Here is a 25,956-nt window from a genome sequence, read left to right as displayed (position 1 = left end):
AGAGGGTTGGTTTCATAAATTCAAAAGTTGCTGGAGTCAACTGCTCCTGACCTTGATGAATTTTACTGACCTGACACTCCCTCAGGCTCTCTTATTAAAGGAGCAAAATGCAAGTAGCATGTTTGAGGTCTTTCAAGCTCATGGACTTTATTATACAATCTGTTCCCAGCTGTTGTCAGTTGCAGTGTCTGAGCCAGCACAAAGCCTGCAATTATATTACTACACTTTCAGATTTGCTGGTACAGTATTTCACTCTGCATCAGAAATATCACAACTCTAGAATCTCCTTTCATGAAAGAAGATGGGCAGTTAGGGCCCGCACTATGTATGCAGGCAAATGGAACTATACCTACAGCTCCCAAAATCTGTGGATCATATCCTTCCCTTATCTGTGGCCATTCAGTCTCCTTGCCTCCAACTCCTTCACTCCCAACATTTTCATACTGTTCCCCTGCTACGCATACTGTACTCTACCTGTGACCAGTGCCCCCTGTAAGCTGTATGGCAGCATGCCTATGCATTTGTACTAACAGCCCTGCGCAATGTGATTTGCCATTAACCCAATGTGATTTGCCTTAACCAATTTCTGCACAATGTGATTTGGTTGCCATGCCCTTCCATGGCTAGGAAACTCCACCTCCCCTGCTGACATGATGGTCTGTTTGGCCCTGGCTGAAGTCCCTGCCATTTGGGGAATGATCTGTGCTGCCAGGGAAGGTGATGCATTGGCCAGCATTTCAGTGCACTCCTTCTTTGGCCCAAAAGGCCAAAGGCTTTGCCCGAGTCTGCAATGTGTGTGGCGGCCCCATCGCTCTGTGCTGTACAGAAAAAAATTAGAGAGACAATTGCTTGTGTTCCAGATATGGCATCTGCTTCTTTTGCCCCATCTTTCTACGGACACAATCCTAAACAGGTCTGCTCAGAAGTAAGTCCTATTTTGTTCAATGGGGCTTACTCTCAGAAAAGTGTGGTTAGGATTGCAGCCTACATCTCATAGTCAGTATCTTTCTACATCTCTACATTTCTAAACCAGAGGCAAGAACTAAGTGGGACTTATGGATCAACCCACTGACATGGCAAGACACAAGATAATCAGAACTCAGGAGATTTTTTTTGTAGTTCAGATGCTTGCCCCTTTCTACCAGTCACAAAAGAACAATCTTGATCAGCTGGGGAGGGCAAAATCATGTATGCAGAACTGCATTCTGAAAAGTGTAAGGGCCAAAACCTATCCAACTTTCCAGCACCAATGCAAACACAATGCAGCCCGAGGTAAGGGACCAAATGTTCCCATACCTTGAAGAGGCCTCTGTGACTGCCTCCCCACCACAGGATGCAGTGCATGCCCCATTGGCACACCTACACTGGTACTGGAAAATTGGGTAGGATTAGGTCATCTAAGAATGCAGTGATGACATCCTCACATGAATCTAGCATTTACAACACCTTCACATGAAGGTGATGCAAACTCAGAACATTCTCACACTTACTTGGCAGGAGGTCTGGTCTAGAGGGTAGAGCCTCCGTCTGCCTGAAGATAACAGTGCGTCTGCCTGAAGATAACATCCACAAGGTCACCAGTTCGAGGCCACCGGCACCGTGCGACCTTGGAGCAGCTGACAAGCTGAAGCCGAGCAATTCCATCTGCTCTGAGCGTGGGAGGATGGAGGCCAGAATGTGAAGCCAGATCGGAATGAAACACCTTGAATGTAGTCGTTCTTTGAAATTTTAAAAATCCCTATTTAATAGGGATTTAATAAAGCCTGCCTATGTAAACCGCCTTGAATAAAGTCTTGAATAAAGACCAAGAAAGGCGGTATATAAATACCTGTTGTTATTATTATTATTATTATTATTATTATTATTATTATTATTATTATTATTATTACTAGAAAATCTCAAGAACTGTCAAGTGCATTTGCAATAAATGCTGATATTTCCCCAGGCAGATTTGCACCTGTCCCAAACAAGATTTGCAACGTGCAGTTCTTCTCACATTTCCTGAAGAATCTCAAGGCCACCTTTGTCTTTGGCCTGAATTCTGTTCTTGTTTGATAGTAAATGTTTGTGCCTAGGTGAAATCAGATTGCTCTAAAGGTACGGGCAAGTACTTTCCTAATCCCTTAATACGAAAACACTTCTGTTGGGAATTTAATTCATTGTAAACAAACAGATGTTTACGAATTAAAACCTTCCACCAGTTAAGCCAATTTGAAAGTAAGCATATGTGCGACTGGGAAGGTCAGCGAGGAAAGAGGACAACCCACTAGTTAATATATGTTTAAAACTTGCTGGTTTTCTTGTTGCTTGTCCAACATGAACAACAAAGGATAAGTTTAAGGGATGTATGTTTGCCAGTGTTACATTTTATTCTCAATTCCAAAATATTCACATTTGCCTATCTGGAAAGAAAACTACTTCCTTACCTCTTCTGTCATATCCATTTACAAATGAGCAGATAACATGGAAAAGTACTTGTTTTTCCACTCTAGGAATTCTTTCAGTACTTACTGGGAAATGAGTGCCCACAAAGCATTTTGGGGAGGAAAACCAAAGAATATGTCTTTCTGAAATCTGTGTTTGTAGAGGCATTTTTTCCTGAAGTGACATTATCACTTTTGTGTACAGCTGCTACAGAACACGTAACAGATTCATCATGTTGTAGATAAAAGCTGCAATTCTGTACACTTGCCTGGGATTAAGCCCCACTGAACATAATGTGACTTCTTTCCAGGTAAACATGCATGGGACTAAGCTGCTAAGTGATTAAGAGACCAAGCCTAGGCATTTCTACTATTTCTATTACAGTCAATGGGGCTTACTCTTAGGTAAGTGTGGATAGGAATTTGCACTAGTGGGGATGAATGTTAAAGATCTATGATTTTGCTACATATTTGTTCTGATTTGTTCCTGTAATAGACAAAAAAAAAAAAAAGGCAAAACCTTGTATGTATTAAATCAGTATTTCCCAAACTGTGATTTGGGACCCACCTGTGGGTCACAAGCTGATTTTTGGTGGATTGTGAAAAGTTTTTGAAATATTAAAAAAACAAAACACTTTGCAGGCACCTTTACCTGGTTTGCAGAAGAAAATCATTAGCTGGGATGCTAAATTGTGGTATGTGGTAAATACCCCCAAACGAAAATGTCACATTTTCTGATTTTCTCTAGTTATTGAATGCTATAGGTCATATGTGAATCCAGTTTCAGCCTTTTGACTATCCTGGAAGTCCCTAACTGCACATCTTGCTCTCCAGGTCAGCCTTCTGGTTACCTTAGAATGACTGTAAAGATTTTGCGAAACAGCCCTTATGGAGTTTAAAGGGTCTCCAATTCTAGGGAGAGTCTAGCAAATGTCAACACACACACACACACACACACACACACACACAGAAGCACAAGACCCCAATAAATAATTTATAATTAATTAACTACATTTCTTTCTAGATCTCTTTTTTTAAGTCTGGTGGATCGTGACAGATTGCTGTTTTAAAAAGTGGGTCCTGGTGCTAAAAGGTTTGGGAAGCACTGTATTAAATTGCAGATTAGCTCATATTGCCGTGGTTCTCACACATTTAGCACCGGGACCCACTTTTTAGAATGAGAATCTGTCAGGAACCACTAGAAGTGATGTCATGACCAGAAGTGACATCATCAAGCAGGAACATTTTTAACAATCCTAGGCTGCAATCCTACCCACACTTGCCCAGGAGTAAGTCCCATTGACTATCATTGTTAAAAGCATATACATAGTAGCCTGTTAAAAGTAGAGATCTGTAACATGTCCCCAAATGCAGTCACATGCCATGGTAGCATCAAGTCTAATATATTAAAAATAAAATATGGAAATGAATGGGAACCCACCTGGAATTGGCTCATGACCCACAGTTTGAGAAATGTATTGCATTCATTCTCCTGCAAAAGGCATTTTCATGAAGGTGTCACCCTCCCCAGCGTGACCAGATCCAATGAAGAACAGTGTCCATCCCTTTAACCATTGTATAGAAGTGGGAATTTGGGCAGGTGCAGCTTTTCAAACCCATCCATGTTGAGCTGCACCTGCCCAAATTCCCTCTTCTATACAATGGTTAAGGGATAGGCACTCTGTCCTCCATTGGATCTGGTCACCCTGCACCCCCACATGCATTTAAACTGTTAAAATTGATTAGTTAACAAACCAATCAATCAAAGGGAGCCTTCATTGCATTCAGATGCATGTACTTTATAAGATTTTTTTTGTTTTTCTGTCCCACTACTCTTTCTTTTTGGTAAGAAAGGAACTCCATCAGACACCCCTCTCCTTGAACAATGCATTGGAAGCGAGAGGGCGATTTCAGCCCCCCCGCACAGCTCTGAGCAGCACCTGCTGGGGGAGCGGAGCTGCCTCCTGCTTGCACAGTTTCGTCTAGCGCGCTTGTTTTAAAATAGCGTCCTTAATATAGTCTGCTCTGCTCCTGCCTTTCGCTGAAGGGCGATTAGACGTGCTAACTCTCCTTAAAGCGGATCAGTCCAGCACCGGGACTAATCCTACTCGGCGGCTGGGGCTCTGCTGTGTTTTCCTTCTTGCCAGCCCACTGCAGCCTTTGCGGAGGGGAAGGAAAAGATCTTTCTACGCAGCTCCTTCTGCCGACCTGCTATTGCTCCCTGAGCCGCGATCGCTGCCCCGGACGGACCTCTCGTCCCCTGCGAAGCGGCCCGGGCAAGACAATGAGCTTCGCCACCAGCCAATCATAGCGCGCAAGCCCAGGCAAGGAGGACGCACGCCGGGCCGCCGGGTTTCCTTGGCTGCGCATCGACGCAGCCTATAGGTTGCCAATAGTGCGCTTGCTGTCGAAGAGCAGCTCGCCGGGAGGGGCAGCAGTGGCCTTGAGTGCCCCAAGCAGATGGCACCTTAACTGCTTTCAGGCCAGGGTCGAGGGAGCCGGGGGCCTGCCTGCCTTCTCAGCAGCTGGGATGTTCTCTCTTTCCAAGGTACCCGCTCTTTCTTCTGCTCTCATCCATTCATTCCTGAATTGCAGGGGTTGATAGTGTCAATGCATGACCCTAAAAGGGGGGGGGGGATTGGATCCACCTTCTGGGCATGCCTGTGCCAGTGGTTTCAGACTTCTTCGTGCCAAGACCCCAACAAATAAAGTGTGAAATTGGGGACCCACTGTCAATCCCATCCCCCTTGGAACTGGGTCCCTCCCAGGACCCAATCGACCCACACCCACCTGGGTTTCACTCTCTCAGCACTGTCACCAAATATTCTTATTAGAGAGAGCAGAAAACCTGGCACTCGTGAAAATTATTTTAGCACAATTGCTAAGAGCCTGAGTAGGACTGGGATGCCATCTCCTCCTGGTACCTGAAAGGGTACACCAGATGCATCCCCCTTTACCTGGCGGTGCTCTAGTTCAGTGGTCTTCAACCTATTTCATTCCCCTAAGTTGTCATGACCCCACTGGGTCCCAACCTCAAGGTTGAGGAACACTGTCCTATACTAAGCCCTAATAATAAAGTGGCTACCACCAGAGTAGCGTTGTTTGATAAAGGATAAAGTAGCGTTGTTTGATAAATCCTTTTGTGTATGGCATGCACACCACACACACACACACACACAACCAGAGCCTTGGTTTCAGTCAAGTAATCCGATAATTGTTGGTCCAGAATTGGCTTGATTATGTTACCCTGTCTTTATTCCTGTTGCTCCCATTCGAACTTGGTTTCAGTTGCAATTGTGAGTGAGGGAAAAGGATCTTGTTCCATGAACAATAAAAAGGAGAGAATGAGAAGCCTTTTTTTCAAACCACTTGCTCAAATCCTGTGTGAAAAGAAAACTTGAGAAAAGTGGAAGTTGCAAATGGTTGTGTTGTGAGGTTTTTCTCCACGATGAAAGAAAAGTTTTGGCAAGGTGCTAATTTTCATTGGTATGCAAATGGAAACCAATAGGTCCCTGCCCTGAGGAGCTCACAGTCTAAAATTGAACACAGGGGAGACGATGGAGAAAGGAAAGTGACATTAAGGTAAATGGAAACACTGTGTGCTTATTTCGGTTGGGTTTGGGCTATAATTCTAAATATACTCACTATAAAATAGGACACATTTAACTCAGTGGAGCTTTCTCCTATCAAGTTTGGAATTGCAAGCATGTGTTACTTACAGCTGAGCATGGAGATTAAGGAGTCCCAAGTAGCAATTCTATGTATGCTTATTTGGGATTAGGTCCTACTCAGCTCAGTGGGGCTTACTTCAGAGTAGACATGCATAATATTGCTTGGCAAGGGGTTATGCTGGTCATAGATGTACTACTGTGCTCCAGGTCATTAATGCTTTATCTCTTTGTATTGTATGAGCAGGACATAATATTACTTTCCTGACCAGCAATAAAAATTGAGATGAAGAAATAAGAAAATACTTAGAAGGACTTTGTGAGTGTGTTATATGAAGTGTCTGTCTCTTTCTTCACTGTTGTCAGTCTTCACTCCAGACAATGTAGTAAGTTAGAATTGAATACTGTCTACTGCTAGTCAGCTGCTTCTTGAGTTTTGAGTCTGTAGCAGGACATTGTTTTGGCAGTTAATGTATTGTGTTCTTCTTCCCAGCAATATGCCGGCTGAAAAGTAAGAATGCTGCTGGGTTCTCGTTAAATAATATTTAGATGTTTTGAACCTCTAAAAAGTGAGGGCTGCCTTTTGCATGACAGCTTTCTCTGCTCTGGCTTCAGATTCTTTGTAGCACATAACCTGAAACTAGGAGGCATGTGCCTGGACAAAACAGGTACAGTGCTTCCCTTCCACCTTGCTGTGCAACAACAGTAGGAAGCTACCCTGCATATCCATATTGATCAGCTGCTCAGAATGGGCTGAAGCCCTGGTATCTAAAGAAGGCATGGAGTGCCACTAGCCTTCCACCACTGGGTGTGGTTTAGGTCTGCCAGCTAAAAACTGAAAAATCCTAAATCCTTTCAGCTAAAAGCTAAAATCCTAATCCTTTCAGCTAAAAACTGAAAGTCCTACTGAAAAATCCAACTATCAATACATCAGTTTAAATGGTTTGTGAGCTGCTGCCTGGGGATAGGAATTGCAAACCACTTAAATGACTGTTTCTTGCTTTAGCAGTAAAAGGCTTTGCAGAGCACATGCAAAAAAATGCAACTCATAAAATGCTTAAGACTGCAATCCTGTCCAGGATCTGTTTACTGTGGAGTAATCCAACTGAAATAGCTGAGCTTTACTTTTGAGTTAACACATTTAGGGAGCAATCCAGCACTGACATAAGGGCAATGCAGCTCCGAGGTAAGGGAACAAACATTCCCTTACTTTGAGGAGGCCTCCGTGAGTGACACCCAACTGCAGGATGCAGCACACATCCCATTGGCACTGCTATGCCAGTACTGGAAAGCATTGACTTAAGGGGTTAGGATTGCACCCTTAGGATTTTACTATCATGTGGCAGTTCTTTCATTGAATTTGGTGAGACTTCCTTCTTAGAAAACATACATATTTGGAATTGCACTGCATAAAGCTTAACCAGTGTATCCAATGTACATGCAAATTGCATTAAATTCCGTAGAACTTGCTTCCAAATCAACATACATGGAATCAAGTTGCAAATTGCTATGTAGTACTTGTATTTGCATGGATTAACTGAAAGTTCACCATTTTATAGCCCAACTCTTAAGTGTAACACCAATTCAATTGGTACAGTAAATCACCCTCAAGAATATGGAAATAGGTGGGGGTTTGGTGACACCTCTAAATCAACTTGCTATTAAAGTGAGATGCAGGGATAAGAGGTATATTAGTAGATTTCAGGAAGGAAGAACAAATCAAGATATTTGTTTCATACACATAGCTGCAAGCACTGCAGTACAGCTGATTGTCTTGGAGAAGTGTTCATTAATCATGTTCTGTTTAGGCTAGCATCTGGATTAATAGCATTTGAGACTTAAAAGCACTATTAAAACCTGTAATAAGATTGTGGGCCCAATCCAACTTTCCAGCATAGGTGCAGCAGCAGTGCAGCTCCAAAGTAAGGGAACAAATGTTCTCTTACCTTGAGAAGGCTTTAGTGACTGCCTCCCCACTGCAGAATGCAGCGCACACTCCACTGGCAGGAATTCATCAGCGATGGAAAGTTGGATAGAATTGGACCCTAAATTTTATTTTTAAAATTTATATCCTGCCTGTCTCAAGTGGTTCAAGGTTACACATAACCAGAATTTTAAAAAGAGAATTAATTCCTATTGTGTGGGTCAGTGGTTCCCAAACTTTTCAGCACCAGGATCCACTTTTTTAAATGACACTTTATTGGAACCCACATAGCTTTACAAAATTTAAAAAAAAATTTCAAAAAAGTTTCACTTTACTAGCCACTCTCTGTTTTTATCCTTTTTTGCTATGGTGGGAGGCAGTGTTTTGGAGCATTTCTTGAGTTCATCAGATTGGGACAATTGTAGTGAAGTTACATTCTCCTCAGCCTGCACTTCTATGTGAATTGAGGCACGATTGCCTACTCATGAGTAAATATGTATATGTGGCTCTGTTTTCATTTCCATAGGGCTCAATACATTTTCCTTCTCAGTTTCGCGACCCACCAAAAATCAGGTCCTGACCCACAGTTTGGGAACCACTGGTGTGGATTATAGAGTATATGGTAAGTGGCTCATTTTAAGGCTGCAGTCACACTTACTGGGGCATAAAACCAATTGAAAACAGTGTCACTTGCATCTGATTAAACATACGCAGAGTTGTATTGAAAGCAACTACTACTGGCAAGAAATGCTGTCTCCAGGCTTGGGGGGGGGGAGGGTCTTGGAGAAAGATGCCCTCAGACAGCCACCTTCCTCATTGTCTTGTCCATTTGCTTACACTCTTCCTCTGGGCCCAATCAACTTGGCTGTCGAGAAAGGACAAGTAAAAAGATTGCTGCTCCCTCTTGCTCCTGTTGTTGCTCTGTTATATAGTGGGTCCATGCAAATAAAGGAAGGCATAGTGAATATGCTGAATACAAGGCAAACCCCTGGCTTTTTTTAGCCTTTAACTCTGCCCAGACTTCCTGTGATTGGTGCAATTGAAACCTTACTAGAGGGCCAATGGTAGGATTTCGATCCATCACCTGATTGGCCAGCCATAAGTCTGGGCGAATCAGTTATGCAGGATTTTGATCCTGCATAACTTACATACATAACAGCTCACTTGCTCAGCAAGGGCAATTCAACAAGATAGAACAGGTATCAGTTGTCAGGCAACTGACAAAGGACAGAAGGACCAATAAGTCTGGGAGGAGTGCCTCAGGAGTTGACAGAGGCCCTATGTGAGAAATGGACCTCTGCAGGTGGTGCCTGATCATGCTTGCACTATTGATAAGGCTGTCTGCGTGCACCTGTGAGGCTGTGAATGGCCTTTTGCAAACGGCATTCAAGCCCTTTTTCTGGAGTATTGATATGGTAGCCCTGTGTTCAGATACTACCTGCTGTGGGAGATCTTCAAGGATTAAGATAGTGGGTATATGGAACTTGACTGTGGCAAACCCTTCAGAGAAGAACTTGCTTTCCTCAAAAATCCATTTATGTTTCTCCCCTGATTTTTAAAGAGCACTCTGAGCTGGTTTCTCCAGAAACTCGCAAGACTATTCCTTTACTGTATCTTTTTTTCCCTATCACGATTTTTTAAAAAATAGTGGTTTCAAAATTATTTTAGGTCATTTTCTTCAGTGCAGTACTGAATCTGTGCTTGTCTGAGGAGACCGCAATGATCTTCTTAGCCCTCATGATTTCAGATATGTTTGAAAATGTACCATCTGTGTTCACTGGTGTTTCAGAAAAAACCAGGTCATTAAACAAAACTCTCAGTGAGGGGATACCTGCACTTATATAGGTTATTTTCCTTTTTCATGGTTCCTAATTGCAGCTCTTCATGCACATTGTCTCAATAAAATATAGATAATATTTGCTAAGATATAAATATTAACAATTATATAATCTCAAAGTGGTAATAAGATTTTGCCATGAATCCTTGATTGCTCCTGAAGCGAAAAGCATTATTTCTAAAATATTGTACTTTAGTCTATAGCCCAGCGATCTTCAACCAGTGTGCCATGGCACACTGATGTGCTGTGAATGGTCCACTGGTGTGCCATGGGAGTTTGGGGGAGGGTCATTTATTAGTATGCCTGTTGGGGATAGAAAAAAGGAAATACTTTTGATGTCAGCCCCTCACCAGCAGCATGGTGTGCCTTGTCAATGTTCAAAAAACTTATTGTGTGCCTTGACAATTTTAGTGCCTTGTCAGTGTGCCATGAGATGAAAGACTGAAAATTGCTGCTATAGCCCATTTATTTCAAGAACATGGCCACTCTAGAAGGAATGATTTATGATTATAAGTATTACTTTAGCTTTGAGAAGAAAAAGAATTTATTACATCACCAACAGCACAAGAAGTCCCATTGTGCTCAGTGAGGCTTACTACCAGGAAAGTGTGCATAGGATTTCAACCTTAAGGCTTCTAGCCTTTCCATACCTACCTGGGTATAAATCCCATTCAACACACTGACGAAATGAATCTCATTCATGTCCTATTTAGACGTGCATAGTATTGCTCCGTGCATGCCAACTTGGACATGTCTAATTGCATTTGTTAGAACTTACTCATAAGTAGACATGGAAAGTATTGGGTTGAAAACTAATGTGCAACATGCTATGCATGCTTTCTCAGGAGTAAGTCCTCTTGAATTTGGGGCTTCCTCTTGAATTGCACTGCACTAGAGTTAAGCTTTAAGGTTCATGAAAAGGAAGAACAGTAATCTCTTTCCAAAAGATAAAGAATTTTCAGCTTGCTTTTTATTCCTCTTTAGGTTTCTTTCCCCCTCCCATAAAGAGAGCCGATTTTAAAAGAAAGTCCCAGTCACTATGCTTCTACTCTAAAGTAAAAATGCTGTGTTGTGCGTGCGCACTTGTGAGGAATAGTCAATATTTTGTTTCTCTAGTAGGTGGAACCTGAAACCATGGTAACAGCTCGAACCTTAGTTGCACACTGGGTACAGAAATCTAACTATAGATACACAAAGGAATTAAATGTATATTTGAAAAGAGATTCTCCAGAGAGTCAATCTCTTCACTCTTTCTCAGGACAAATCTGATACTGGTAAACCAATTCCATAACTTGCTGAACTGGTGGCAATGGCATGATGAGTAAATCATGTTTTCAGTTCAGCTCTGAAGACCCACCATGTTCAATGGCACTCATTTCTTCCTTTTATACACTTAAGATTGTGACATTAGCTTGTGTGCCTTTCCCGCATTGTGTTTTCCCCATTAGTGCATGACAGCTGGAGTTGCCATGTTTTTGGCTAGGCCTCTTGTGCCTTTAAAAGATGCATGACAAGGAGAAACTTGGCAGGTAATTGGTCCCCCTCCCATACGCAGCGGTTACATGGTGGGGTGGGTTTGCCAGCACTAACAGAGATTGTTAGGTAATCGCCATTCTTTTGTAGTAACTACAGTTCTGTGGATCATAGTTGGATTAATTGCTTCTGAACTGTTAAGTTTTTGGCCACTTAGACAGACTATGTAATTCAAATACTATGTAATTCCAATACCACATACTGATTACTTTTAGTTATTACTGCAAATACTCCAGTGTGCCAACTGAAAACAAACCTTGAAACAACCTTGATGCTAAACATTGCAGAAGAGCAGGGGTGCCCAAACCCCGGCCCTGGGGCCACTTGCAGCCCTCGAGAACTCCCAATCCAGCCCTCAGGGAGTCCCCAGTCTCCAATGAGCCTCTGGCACTCTGAAGACTTGTTGGAGCCCGCGCTGGCCTGATGCAACTGCTCTAAGTGTGACGGCCAACTGTTCAACCTCTCACATGAGCTGTGGGATGAGGGCTCCCACCACTGCTTGCTGTTTCACATCTGTGATGCAGCAGCAACAGAAATGGAAAAGTTAGCCTTGCTTTGTGCAAGGCCTTTTATAGGCCTTGAGCTATTGCAAGACCTTCATTCATTCATATAAGTTCCATCTCTAATATATTTATTTATGTACATTTATTCAAATTTGAAATGAAAATTAATTCTTTTTTTCCCAGCCCCCGACACAGTGTCAGAGAGATGATGTGGCTCTCCTGCCAAAAAGTTTGGACACCCCTGCAGAAGAGGAAGCACAATGCTTGGGGAGTCTTTGCCCTTCATCTTTGGAGTTTTCTCCAGGGCAGGTTTCACTTTCTTGAGACCATTCACCTTGCAATGCTTTGTATGCAGAAGGCCCCAGATTCTATCCCTGGCATCTTGGGTAGGGCTGGGAAAGTCTTCAGTCTGACAGTCTGGAGACCCACTGCTACTGCGGGCAATACTGAGTTGGATGAGCCAATAGTGAGGCAGCTTCATAGAAGAGGATTCCCAACCTCAGGGCCCCTGTTGTTGCAAAGCCTGGAGTACAGATTTCTTCAAGTCTGGGGCTTGGGCCTATGACACTCTTGTCTCCTTGTGCCTTTCACATACAGGTTTCCTGTGGCCTCAGAAGAAAGGGATAGTTTTATCTCTTCTTTCTGCTCTGCTAAGGCACAACATTAGTAATAGTAAAAAAAAAAGTGACAACTCTCTGGGATATGCAGCCACTTTGGCTGCCCCTTAAGACAGTGGAGTACCTAGCACCACTGGTACCCAGGGTGGACTGCTCCTACCGCCCTGTCCTTGACTGGTTGAAGCCATGGATAGACTTGGCCTCCTACTTGAGATCCCACAGGGGAGGCCACATCTATTGCGCATTCGAAGAGACAGGAACACTGGTATCCCTTATGGTGTGCACCCTGAGTGGACGCCCTCTGCCCTACCCTTGGCACACTACTGCATTAACTTTAATTCCTGGATTGCTCAACGGTCTTAACTATGTATTATTTACTACCAGAAGTAATATTGCAACTTTTCATGCAAAGATATGCCTTTTTAATCATTGTATAGGCCACAGGTTTTCATACTGGGGCATTGCAATGCCCCAGTCGGAGGGCCCTGGCCTCTTTGCCCTTAAGGGGCAGGGGCAGCCAAGAGGCAGGGAAGAGGCAGCGGCGCAATCCCCAGGATTGCGCTGCTCAGGGGACTGCAGGGGCTTGGCTGCACTTACCATAGCCTCCTGCAGCCTCCTGGGGGTGTGGGGAGCCCTGCACGGCTGTCCGCAGGGCTCCCCAAGGTTTCCAAAGTGAAAGTGGGGTGATCACGCCCCGCCTCCGCTAAACCAGAAGCGGAGCGCGATCACTCCGCCTTCACTTCTGATGGGGCTGCAGGGAATGGGGTGCAGGGAACCCTGCACAAGCCTCTGCAAAGCTCCCCAGGTCAGCAGCAGTGAAAGTGGAGTGATCGTGCTTCACTTCCAGTTTTGTGGAGGCAGAGCACAATCGCTCACTTTCACTGCTGTTGACCTGGGGAGTCCTGCAGAGGCTTGCGCAGAGTTCCCCACACCCAGGGACGGCTGCTGCACGGACTGGTGAGTCCACCCCAGTCCCTGCAGCCCCCCTGCCTCCCCCCGCAAGGACTTACTGTGAGTTTCAAACTCGGGAGAGTTTGAAAACTGCAGGTATATGCAGCTAGCATGCTGAATATTTCCTTGCTTTATGCTGTGGTTCTCAAACTTCTTAGCATCAGGACCCACCTAAAAATATGCTTTCACTACCAGCCACTCAAGCCTCTGTAGCTATAATGGGGATGGGGCAGCAGTGCTCCCCCCAAGTAGCAGGTTGTTTAACCCTTGATACACATAGCCTAATCTACCCTGTCAGTTTCATGAACCACCAAAAACTGGGTTGTGATCCACTGGTGGGTCAGAGACCCACAGTTTGAGAGTCACTGTCTTATAGGAATGAAATGTACAGGAGCATGTTCAGGGATGGGTTCAGGATTGGTAACCTTGAATACTTTCAAAAGGTTTCCTTCGATAAAGAGAACTTGGCAGTAATTCATTTTAAAGGCAGACTGCTGAATTCTTTCCAGATATGATCCATCCTTTAAGATGTTTTTAGAAACATGTGTAGGTAGTGTAAGAACTATTTAAGGATGCAGTATCAAATGAAAGAATCGAACTGTGCCCTCAGAGGCTCTGAGCCTGTAGCTAGTGCTTCATGTACAGTCCTTGAAATTCCACTCATGTAAGATTCATTTCCCCCCTTTTCTACTCTAATCTGTCTCTGTACCCCACTGGTTCATCCACTGACTGTATTTTCACTCCGTTAGAGACTTTGCACATCTTCTGAACAAATGGAGTTTTGCTGGAACTGGTTGCATGGAGTAATCAAGTGGATTAGGCTTGCCGTCCTTTCTGACAGAGGCATGCAAGCTGGACCATTAAACCAGGTTATAGCAGGTATTCAGGAAGTGCTACTTTCCCCAAAATGGAGATGCAGCATAGAGGTAGATCCCATGCAGGAATAGCTTTCCTCATCCCGCTAATATAATGTTTGAAACTGGATTCACAGAATTATTAACTCTTGGCTTCATTTTTTAATTAGCTTCATTTCTCTATTTTTGAAATGTGAAAAAGACAGACCTTTATTTTGATGTTCTTGTTAGTTAAAGGCTCCTAAAGCACATGGCAGAGTTAGAATGCTTCCAGTCATTTATATGACAACTAGCATAAAACCTATTTCCTGATTGTCTTTCTCCCCCTCCCCCAGACAATTGCAAAGTACATGAAGACAGATAGGCCTTCTTGCTTTTGCTTCAAGCAGCTGAGCTTATTATTAATATTTTAGACAGTATACTGCTTTTCAAAAAAAGTTCACAAAGTGATTTACAGAGAAAGTCAAATAGTTTCCAGTCTCAAAAAGGCTTCAATATAAAAAGATGCAGAAGAAACACCAGCAAACAGCCTTTAGAAGAGACACAGCACTGGGGTGAATAGGGATGGTCATTCTACTTCTAAATATGAGAAGAACCACTTGAAAAAGTGCATCTTTGCTCAGTTAGCAGGATTAATGTTAGCTCAAAAGAATTTGATGAAACAACATGGCAGTGAGCCCATGGAGCAGCTCCCCAAGGCTGCTTTTCCTGGTGGAGCTGGTCTGGTCTTTGGACCATCATCTCTGCTTAGTTTAAAAGCCATCACGCTATCAGTTTCCTACCCAAAATTATCATCCCATTTCCCTGCTTCCTAGGACTTCAGTGAAGCAGTGGGTCCAGGAGCACTAGAACCACTTCACTTGCTAGCTTCTCCCAGGGGGAGAGAGGCAGCCTCAGAATGGCTCTCACCCCACTATTTATATATTGTCTACAGGGGCTGATGGATTTCCTCACTGACTAGCTGTAGCCTGAAGCAACTACTTCAGTTGACCTCAGGGATGGCCAGCCCATCCCCATAGCTTCAACTAGTACAGACCAATATACTTGTATAACTTATTGGCCAGTAATATTTCTTAACTGGGAAAAGGGCAATGCAGGAATTTCAAAGAGTATTGCTATCATTTTCTAAAATAATGTACTTTCAGAGCAAGAAAATATTAAACGTCAGACTTTCTGGGAGTGTGACTGGCATTTGCAAGGACAGAGTAAAAGGCAAGATTGTTCTACCCTTGCACCTCTCTGCTAAGCAAATGAAGTAACCCTCTGTTATTGCTAGAGAGAAATGATGGTGACCCACTGGGTGCCATCTGGCTGTAATTTCCCTGTAACTGTATTGCATTTTCAAATAATTACTCTGGGGTTTCCCCAGGAGACTGTGGAAGTTTATTCACTGCCTGCCTAGGAAACTCTAATTGCTTATCACAGCTTCTGAGTTCTGCCATTTTCTGCTGGATGTTCTTGGTATGGCACAATCATCAATAAATCCCTCTATCAAAAGCTGGCTTTTTCTTTCATAGGGCAAAATAGTAACTATGGCAACATTCAAGTACTTCTATAAGAGTTGGTGATCCTTGCAGCAGTTGTCATCTTGTCCTCGATTTTTCTCTCTCTTCTTCTCTCCCCCCCCCCCCCGCTGCTGCATTCGTATAGCATTTTTTTAAGGATTGGTCTGTTTCTGGTCTCCAGCCATAATTGTTTGAACCATGAAGGTATATTTAGACAATTTCTAGGGTGTGTGTATATATGTAATGCCTTCTCCCTAAGCATGTTAAACACACTGGTCAATGTTTTTATAACTGGAGGGGGATAGTCTTTTTTTTTTTTTTTTAATGTTGTTCATTTCAGCATTGGAAAAGGGGAACACATAACCTATAAAATAAATAGGGGAGGAGTCTGAAGCAACAGAGCATTTATTGGTGGAGGGACTTGTGACTTACCTTGCAATGATGTCATGAGTGCTGTCCAGTTTGGCTCAGGGCCCAATCCTATGCAGTGCATGCTGCTCACCACTGGCACGTACTATTGCACATGTGACATAAGGCACATTTGTGGCTCTCAGTGCCAGTGCTAGTGGACTGCCAGGCAGCAGAGAGGTAGGTGGGGAGGAGGCATTCTGGGGTGGGGGGAGGAGGAGGGAGGGCAGGAGGGAGGTGTGCTGGGGGGAGGGAGTGGGTTGGGAGGGAGGTGGGACTAGTGGGGCTTCACCCTTGGGTCACTGTAGAATCAAGTAGCCCCATCGCGGGGCTACTAACCTTACCCAGGGGAAGGAAACAATAGCCCCCTTCTCCCGAGAAGGCAGCGGTGGCTGCCTTGGGTATGCTAGATGCAGCGGCAAGTCATATTTTGGCGCTGCTGCAGCCCCGTATGCTGGGCAGCTCAGGATTGGGCTGCCTGTCTTCCATCCAGTTGCTTATTGCATGCTATAATTGCTAGGAAAACCCATGACTCACTTGAAATAGTGGGCTTTCTCAAAAATTGTAGTCCCAGAGCTTGGTCATAGCTGAGACTACATGATATAACCATCTTGTTGAAGCTAAGCAGGTCTGGTCAGTCCTTGGCTGGGGGACACATACGAACTCCATGTATGCTCCCTTGAGTTTCATTATGCAAGAAAGGTGAGATGTAAATGAAGTGTGCTTTGGCCATAACAGTAGTGCTAATGCTCTATTCTGACATACTTACTGTGAGTACAATCCATGTGTAGTGAGGGAATTTGAATTGAAGCTGGTCTGACCTCTGTGCATTGATCATTCTTGTATGCCTACGTGAGCCCAAGCTGTATGCTTGTAGGTGCTTGTGATGTCTATCTTGGGGGCAGAATCAAGGGGTGCGTTGTCCACTGTGCGGTCCAGGCCCGCCCAGTCTCTCCCTGGCCGGCGCAAAGAATGGGGAACCGCAAGAAGGGGTTTGTTGACCTTTTTTACTTTAGTTGCGGTTTTTACATTATTCTGAGGGGCCCTGTTTCATCACAGGGACCCCAGGGGCATTACCCATACAGTGTCAGTTAAAGTCCCTAACAATCCCTGAAAAGGGGTCAGTTACCTCACAGGTCCCCTCTCCAGTAATCCTCACCATAAGTTGTGCCGGTACGTTGTGCTCCCCGCTGGAAGGCAGGTACGTTAGGGCCTTCCCCTTGGAACGGGAGGGGTCAGGATTGTGTTCTCATCCCCTCCTCGATCCCCCAGGTAGTTTATGGCCTAGAGGCCTCAAGGTTCCTTGCCTGGCCAGATGCGGAATAGTCCTCCCTCCAGGTAAGTTGGGTCAGGCTAGATGGGCTCCTGGTGTCTCCTCCCGTTGGGGCTCTCCCATAGCCCTGGGGAGTGTCTCCCCTCTTTGGGCCATAGTCCCTGGCTTTGGCCGGCCTGTAGCTGCCTCCAAACTGCAAGGGGTCCGCCCTTCCTCCTTTCTTTTGCCTTATCTCCTCCCCCCTCCTGGCGCTCAAGAAGGTGCTTCCTCCCCTTTTGGCTGCCTGTTCTCCTCTTATCCTCCTGGGCAGCCCTTCCAGCCCCGCCTCTTCATGGCCCCACCTGGACCTGAGATCTTGTGAGATCTCAGGTCTCCCTACTGCAGGCCCCACCCCACCTGTTAAAAGGGGTAGCTGCACCTGGGCTGCTATGTTTCTTAGGAGACTCCTGCCCAGCCCAATGGATGAGTAATAATAATAAAATAATAACTTTATTTTTACCCCGCCTTTCTCCCCGAAGGGACTCAAGGTGGCTTACAACATATTAAAAACATAATTTAAAAACAAATAAAAACATATTAACACATCATAAAAAACAGCAGTCAGAGTAAAAAAATAGGTAAAAAGAGCATAGAGCAGCAGCAAGTCATAAAAGAATCAGGCCTGTAAAAAATATTAAAAGATGTTAAAAAGATGTTAAAAAGGCCGAGAACTCAGAAGGCTTGTTTAAACAGAAGGGTCTTCAGGCCTCGCCGAAAGGTCTCAAGAGAGGGAGCCATTCTTAAGTCAAGGGGAAGGGAGTTCCATAGCGTTGGTGCCACTACTGAGAAGGCCCTATTTCTTGCAGCCGCCCCACGTACCTCCCTAGGCGGCGGCACTTGTAAAAAGGCCTTCTCTGATGACCTAAGAGGACGAGCCGGATTGTACGGGAGTAGGCGATCTCTAAGATACCCTGGTCCAGATCAGTATAGGGCTTTAAAGGTCAATACCAGCACCTTGAATTGGGCCCAGAAACGAATGGGCAGCCAATGCAGCCACTGGAGAAGCAGACTGACAGAGTCGAACCGCCTACCTCCAGTAACCACATGGGCCGCCGCATTCTGCACTAGTTGCAGTTTCCGAACCGTCTTCAAGGGCAGCCCCACATAGAGCGCGTTACAGTAATCTAATCTCGATGTCACTGAGGCATGGATCACCGTGGCCAGGTCAGCACGATCCAAGTACGGCCGCTAGTAGGCTGCCAGTAGGGATGGCCCAGGAGCTTTACCCTCTTTGGCTGACTCCTCCCAGAGCATTCCCCTGGGGGTTCCCTTGGGCTGTGCTCCCCCTCCTTCAGTTTGCTTTCCTTTACCCTCCTCCTTCCCGGCTGTGGATCACTGCCCAGGGTAAGTCCCTGGGTGACAGTGCTCTACCTGCAATTGCAAATCTGCAGGTAACCAGTTGCACTGAGAGAGCTTACAACTAGTGCATGTGTAGGTTCCATTCACAAATGAATGATCAACTCTTGGCGGTCAGGATGATTCCTCCCATACATTATTTCTCCCATACTTTGTGCATGCATTAATAGCACGCACAAGCAGAAGGTCTGAATAGAGAGAAACATTTTCCTGATCTTGCAATGAAGACAGTGTCATTCTGGCACACAAACCACAGCATCTGGAAAGGCCCTGAATCTGTTGCAAATTAGGAGTGGAACTTATTTCAAAACACAGTGTTCACTCCTTAGATTGTGGGCAGCTACTTATACTAGGCCAAGTGTTTTTATAGACTTTTTGGACAAAGATGGTACAGTAATTATTTCTGGACCCCATTCTACAGAACTGTGCAGTAGTTTCCAGGATCCAGTGCAAGAGAATATTCTTGTGCTAGTTCTAGGACCTGTCTGTAGTTCCATTCTGAAGCTTTATTTGGTACTGCAACTGCTGGCCTGGTTCTTTCTCCCTTGTGACTTAGCAGCACTGTGAAAAGACTAGTACTGTATACTACTAATTCTGCTCCCCCCCCAGTGTGCAATCCCATGTGGCCTTTGCAGCTCCTAAAATGTGGGCTAACCATTTCCTTAATAAAGTGTTGTGGAGGAGGTGGTTAATGCATGCAAGTTAATTAGTTGATGAGTGAATGAGTCAGAGATGACATCGCCAAACTTTCCTGTTGCTTCAAACACAATGAGGAAAGAATAAGTCAATGTGTTTGCCTAGGACAGTGTTTGTCTATGACATGGGTCTGGACTCACTAAATGGGCCACCAGCCAATTTCAGGTGGGTCCCCATTCATTTCATGTGTATTTTATTTTTAAAAGACTTGATGCTATGATTACATGTGACTGCATTTGGGGAAATGTTACAGATCTGTACTGTGAAAAGGCTACTGCATATGTGACCAACCTTCCAACTTTAGGGTTCCTGGACCTTTAACAGTTGTGTAGAGGAGGGAAATTTATTTATTTATTTAAGAGAATTTATATCCTGTCTTTCTATCCAATGAAGGGCACTCAAGGCAGCTATCAGGTGCAATTTGTCATCTCACATTGTTAAAAGTCCAGAGGCTCTAACACTGGAAGGTTGGCCACCTGTGACATACATGCTTTTAACACTGATAGTCAATGGGACATATTCCGGGGTAAGTGTGGATAGGAGTGCAGCCTTTTGGGAAGTTTTTTTTTAAACAGATCAGCAACTACTTAGGAGGGTTCTTTATTTTAAGTACATTTTAAACTTATACTTATTGTAACTTTTTAATTTACTGATTTGATTTCATTCTGTCATATGGGGGGATGTTAAATTTTCCTGTTTGATGTCATTTCTGGCCATGACATCACTTCTAGGTTAATGGCATCACTTCCGGTTGGTTCCGACCAATTGTCATTCTAGGAAGTGGGTCCCAGTGCTAAAAAGTTTAAGAACTACTGGTCTATGAGCCATTGTGTTGAGAAATCAAGGCATGTACATTCATGGGGGCATGTTCAGCATCACCCTCCAGAATTTGATTTTGGATGAGCAGGTCATTCTGTCCAAGTCTGCATACTTCTTGAAACAATCTAATGGGGTATCCACTTTATTCTTTCAGAGAATTCTAAGACTATAGGGACTTGTTTCATCTATTCAAATGACCCATTACTATAGATTGCAATAGAGCAGGCAGGAGAAAGATGTACAATACCATAGCTGTCTTGACTAAAGAGAACCACAAAACGTGATTGCTGTTACTAAATAATGGGATTAAAACTGGACCACACAGTTGTCTCTCTCAAAGGCCAAGGAAATTGCTTTGTAACTGCTGCTTCTTCCCAAATCACCTTCTAGTATAAATGTGAGGCTACTTTACTGGTGTAGCAGATTCTGCTGAGTGCTGGTGCTTCAGACGTAAATATGAAACTGCAAAAGGCTTATGAAGCACATTTATGAAGGCTATATATCTTGAGATGTGTTCTCGCTCCAGATCAGTTCTTCATTGATGAACAGATGGATTATTGCATAATAAACCTTCATCTTTCAAGTCTGCAGGATCCAGACACTGTTGTGATCTTTCCCAATGCCTGTAAAAACATTAGGAAACTTTCTTAGCAAGCGAGGCTGTATCTGGTGTCCTCTTCATGAGCCTGTGGAAGTTGAACAAAGTACTTTGTTTGCATTAGGACATTTTTGTTAATCATTAACAAGTGGGAACCCATGAATTATGTCACAGAGCCAAGACAAAGAGAGGGTGGAAACGAGTAGCTCTTCCATTCTTTCCCCACCACAATGACTCCCAACCATACTATTTGCAGAGTAGGTCAACTGAATGGAATGACCTTGAAGTTTTTTTGGCCCATAGAACAGCGTTTCTCAATGTTTGTCCACCGCCGTACCACTTCACACGGTCCACCTATTTGAAGTACCACCAGACATAAGTGGCGATGATGTCATCACCAGTTACTTCTGGGTTGGAAGGCCAGATGTGATGTGACAGACACCAGTAAGGGTGAACAGGCGGGCTTTTTCAAACACAGAAAAGCATGCTTTGGAGCTCTGCTCACCGAGCTGAGCCTCCTACCACTGTTTGTCATGTTCCTGGTCTCGTGGCAGGTGACCAGGGTCCTGCGAGTACCAGCAGACACCACCTCAAGTACCACTGGTGGTACTCTTACCACTGCTTGAGAAACACTGCCATAGAACATTTACATTCTGTGATTGGAAGAGATTCTTCAACTGGGTGGTGTGATGTTGGGGAGGAAAGCTGTTTTTTAAGGGTTTTGGCACACAACCACAAGATTGCTTGGGTTCAGGGTTGGGTGTGGTAGACTTCAGTCTTCCCCCAAAGCCCAAGCAAATGGGAACCCTACAATTGGTTTGGGGGAAGAAGTCAACTAAGCATGTTTTTCTCCCCAGACTAAGTCAATTTCCATTCCTGTACCAGATGGGTTGGTCAGAACTCATATGAAATATGCAATTTATAGCACATTGTAAGTGTAGAAATGCTTTAAATAGAAGTTAAAAAATCCATTCTGGATGTTGCAAAAAATAGGAGTCTTAAAAAATCAATTTAAACAGCAAAATACCAAATCAGTAATGCTTTGTTTTGTGTTTTTAAAATAAAGCTTTCAATGTAGAGTGGTAGATAAATATAAGTTTTCATTTCTTAATAAAAGCTTGGCAAACAATGTAACCACCGAGAGAACCAGACAGCAACTCAACTGCCATCAAGGCTACTGCCATTCCAATTGTTTCCAGAATGGAAAGAAAATGAGGCTGCCCACAAAACTTGCCTGCTTTCTGCAACTGGCTGTCCTCCATACTGTGTCCTCCAGAAACTCCCCAATGACGGCTGGATGCCACTGGAAAGCAGTGCATAAACAAACTATTTGACTATTTATATAACACCATCAGTGTACATTTTTCCCTGAGGGCTGGGGATAAGAATAGGCCTTAAGAGTGGCTGGGGATAAGAACAGGCCCTCAGTTTGGCTGTACTTGTCGTAAGAGGCGACTAAACAGCCACCGGGTAGATGGGACTCGTCAGCCTGGGAAGGCAGCTCATCTGAGAGAAAGAAAACTCTGATCCCAAACCTCCACTGCCTTGTGGCTACATCCAGTTATGGAAAAGGCTTCAGGAGTCAACCTCGAGGCAAAATCAGGAGCCGGAGTCCCTGAGGCAGTTCATGGCTGAACACAGTCACGTTCTGGCAACTCCTGCGACGCCGCTGGAACCAACCGTATTGGCCTCTGCCTTTCCATTGGACCATTTCAGCGACGTGGAGAGGGGGGATTTGCTGCATGGGTAACAGCCTATTCTCCATACCTACTTTACCCAGGCTTCGCGCACTGGAGAGGACACTCTGTTCCAGAACCACCATTCAGAGCCTGACACCATAGTCTTCTGAGACTGAAGGATGCCAGCAAGAAAATGTATTTGTACTTGGGCTTAATTGCTGTAGAATAAGGGGCCAAGGTACGTGTCAAAGGCTTCATGGAAAAGCATTTTCCTTCATTGAACAGGCACCCCATGTACCTGGGTACCTGACTAGAAGAAAGAGATTGCATTGCACAGGTCAATTGGGAGGAAGTTACAGGTGTAAGGGGCACCAAGAGAAGAAGGGATTGGGTTTGTGGGGATGGGTTGAGGTGGCTCTTTAACAGACATTATGGCTAAAAAGTGGGGGGGGGGTATATCATTTAGGAATTTCATGAAGGTGTCCACCTGCTGAGAATATGGTTATTGGAGGGAAGGAATGCCCATTAACCCATTTATCTGTGATGTAGGTTGCATCCAATAGAGAAAGCAAACAGAGATAAAGGATTTTTCTAGCAAACTGATAGTTGGTCAGTCCAGATTATGTGAAAACACCAAGGACTTTTACTCAAATAAATATGCAACTCTATATTTTTTTAATATACATCTGCATAACATTCTGTATTCATACCTAAAAGTTAACAGAGCCACACAGCAGCAAAGATTCTGTCACACACCCAAGTAAACTAGCAAGGAAGGCAGACAGAGAATGAAGAGAGTTGATGGACAGAGGAGAAGAGACTGCTCATAAAAAGCTAATGGTATTACAGGAGACAGAGGTAGTGATAGGAAAACAAAGGATGTTGAAAATGGATTGGAGGGAATGAGATAGAAAATGTCAAGTTAAAAGGATGTGGGGATGGGAGGAATAAGATGCAAAGAACTTTAAATAGCATATATGCTCTCCACGTTGCTGCCTTGAGTGGAATGAGACAGAGCTTTGAGTTGATATGGAATGCAGCACACTTTCCCAAGAAGGTTGTGGAAAGAATAAAAAGCAGGTTGTAAAAATTTTTTTGCAGATCCTGGTTCCAGCCTCATACCCGAGTCTAGCAAGCTCTTCATGTGCAGAAGAACACAGGGGTGTGAAACACTGATTCCTGTGATCAACAGGTAGTATGAGGTATGGTATTCACCACAGAACTCTGGTTGCTTTTTTTCCCCCTCATGCCTGGTCAATAGAATAGTTCCTTCTGTTTGTTGTCTCTCAGAAAGGCTAATTCTGTTTAAGTCACTGACACTATGGAGAGTCCTGTGGTGTATATGTATACAGTGGGCCCTCTTTATCTGTGGGTTTGACATCTGCTGATTTGAGTATCCATGGATGCTGAGCCTGTGCACTGAAGGGCCTGGAATTCCAGTCATGTCTGGGAGCTCTTCTGAGTTGCAGAGAGGCCTCAGAAGCCTCCCAGATGTGACTATTAGGCTGACTGGCCAGTGAAAATTGGAAGTGCCTTCCAGTTGCGTGTGTGAGGCTTCTGCGGAGGCTGGGAGGTCACATGTGACATCTGAAGGGCTGGGCACAGCCCCACCCCAGTGATTTCATTCTCCATGGAATTTGGTAACTTGGGGGGGGGGTGTCCTAGAATGGATCCCTCATGGATACTAAGGATACCAAGGTACTGCAATATTCATCCTGGGGAACTTGAAATATGAACCTCCCCAGCTTGATACTTGCAAGTGGAAGCAAACTCTGCAGAAATATGCCCACACAACTTCAAACCGTTGGGAGTGAATCAACTACTCACAAAGGTTATTTTTTCCTTTGACCTTTTTTTGTGGGCACACTTGAACCTTTGAAAGACTGAATTGTTGGTTCCCAAAGGCTCAACTTTTGCAGACTTTCACTCAGATTGTGCACAAAAACCCAATTTGGTTTTGTGTCGAAGTCAGGAATGCATGATCACCCCAATGTATAACATGCCCACCAGGACTAGGTTTGGGTACGGCTGCTCAGAACCTTTGCCTGAGATTGCCAGAACAAGTATTATAGTGAAGAGAGAATGGTGGTTATTGGAAGGAGGGAGAGACATGGTAGGAATATACTGCAGAAATCCAAAAGGGATGGCTGTAAAATAGATGAATTCTGGTAACCCTTAAGGAAAGCATTGAGATTAATGAAGACACTGAAGAGAAGTAGGCTTGTTGATGAACTGAATGTGGAAGGGGAAACAGGCATTGAAGATATCTCTAAGCAATTTACAGAAGAACAGTGTGTTGACAATGAATTGTGTAGCAGCTGTGTGAGATGAAAAGATGTGTTGTTTGACCTTTACTGTGTTGGGCTTGAGATCTTAGGAAACTGCCTAATCTATCTGCCTGTGTAAAATATAAGCAATGCTTTTATGATGGTACATGACTTCAGGAAAATTGAGTCAATTTTTTTTATTGGTGGTCTTGCTGGCAGTGACAGTATAATTGCAGTGTTCTTGTGAGGTCTGTAATTATACAACCTTGGGCATGGAGTCAAGTAGTTTTCCTTCAGCATTTTTTCATTACAAACTGAAACTTTGTACAAACTGCCTTAAATTACTGAACCTGAGGCTGTAATGGTGGGAATCTCCCACTGTCCAGTGGCACAAGTGATAGCCAGAGAAGATGGATATAACATGTATAGAAGAGCAGGCCAATCTCTTTTTGTTGAGTGCCTTTTCTCTCCAGGATCAGGGTGGGGGCTAGGTTTCAAATTTCCAACAGAAGGAAGTTAGGCACAATGCTAATTTGCTGGCATACTGTGATATCACCAAGAAACACCCCCCCCCCCAATCCATTCCTAGAATATTTGTTTTGTACTTTTAAAAAATGTCCTTTTAAAAATTAGTAAGGTGGCAGATACTTATGAATGGTAATGCTTTAGAAAAAGTTGGGCAGTCTACCAGAAGCAGGGAGTGGGGGGGGGGGGGAAGAGGCTAGACTGTTGGGTGAATCTGTCTTTGACTCCCTGGTATGCAAACCTGGCACTACTGTTACAAAGCCAGGTTCCCCTCATAGCTGAAGGATGTGCTATGTGTTCTCTTCCCCCTCTCCTCATTACATCTGTGTCTAGCCAAAGGTGATTGGGGCCACTGTATTCCTGTTTACAGTTTTTCTTTGTGAAGTAAGCATTTAAATGAAACTGATTGTAGCAAAACTTCCATGACATTTAAAATACAAAAATGCCAAGGGAGTTCTATTTAGTTTATAGGAATGGCATT

At 44.1% G+C, this 25,956-nt stretch overlaps 1 protein-coding gene across 5 annotated transcripts in view; it reads left to right on the top strand.

Annotated features, from left to right (window-relative positions):
• Positions 1 to 4,524: 4,524 nt before the first annotated feature.
• The window catches only part of SORBS2 (sorbin and SH3 domain containing 2), a 327,753-nt gene continuing 306,321 nt past the window's right edge, over positions 4,525 to 25,956 (top strand). For 2 of the 5 annotated variants that reach the window (XM_066631529.1, XM_066631532.1), the window contains exons 1-2: positions 4,525 to 4,971; positions 23,785 to 23,885. The gene's annotated coding sequence lies outside the window, so the exon portion shown is untranslated. Of the gene's footprint in view, positions 4,972 to 8,541; positions 8,638 to 22,764; positions 22,922 to 23,784; positions 23,886 to 25,956 lie in introns of those variants that run through there. The other 3 variants (XM_066631530.1, XM_066631531.1, XM_066631534.1) reach the window with 3 other exon arrangements.

The sequence above is a fragment of the Tiliqua scincoides genome, chromosome 6 (genome assembly GCF_035046505.1).
Source record: "Tiliqua scincoides isolate rTilSci1 chromosome 6, rTilSci1.hap2, whole genome shotgun sequence".
Classification (NCBI taxonomy): domain Eukaryota; kingdom Metazoa; phylum Chordata; class Lepidosauria; order Squamata; family Scincidae; genus Tiliqua; species Tiliqua scincoides.
This window is presented reverse-complemented; position numbering and strand designations above follow the sequence as displayed.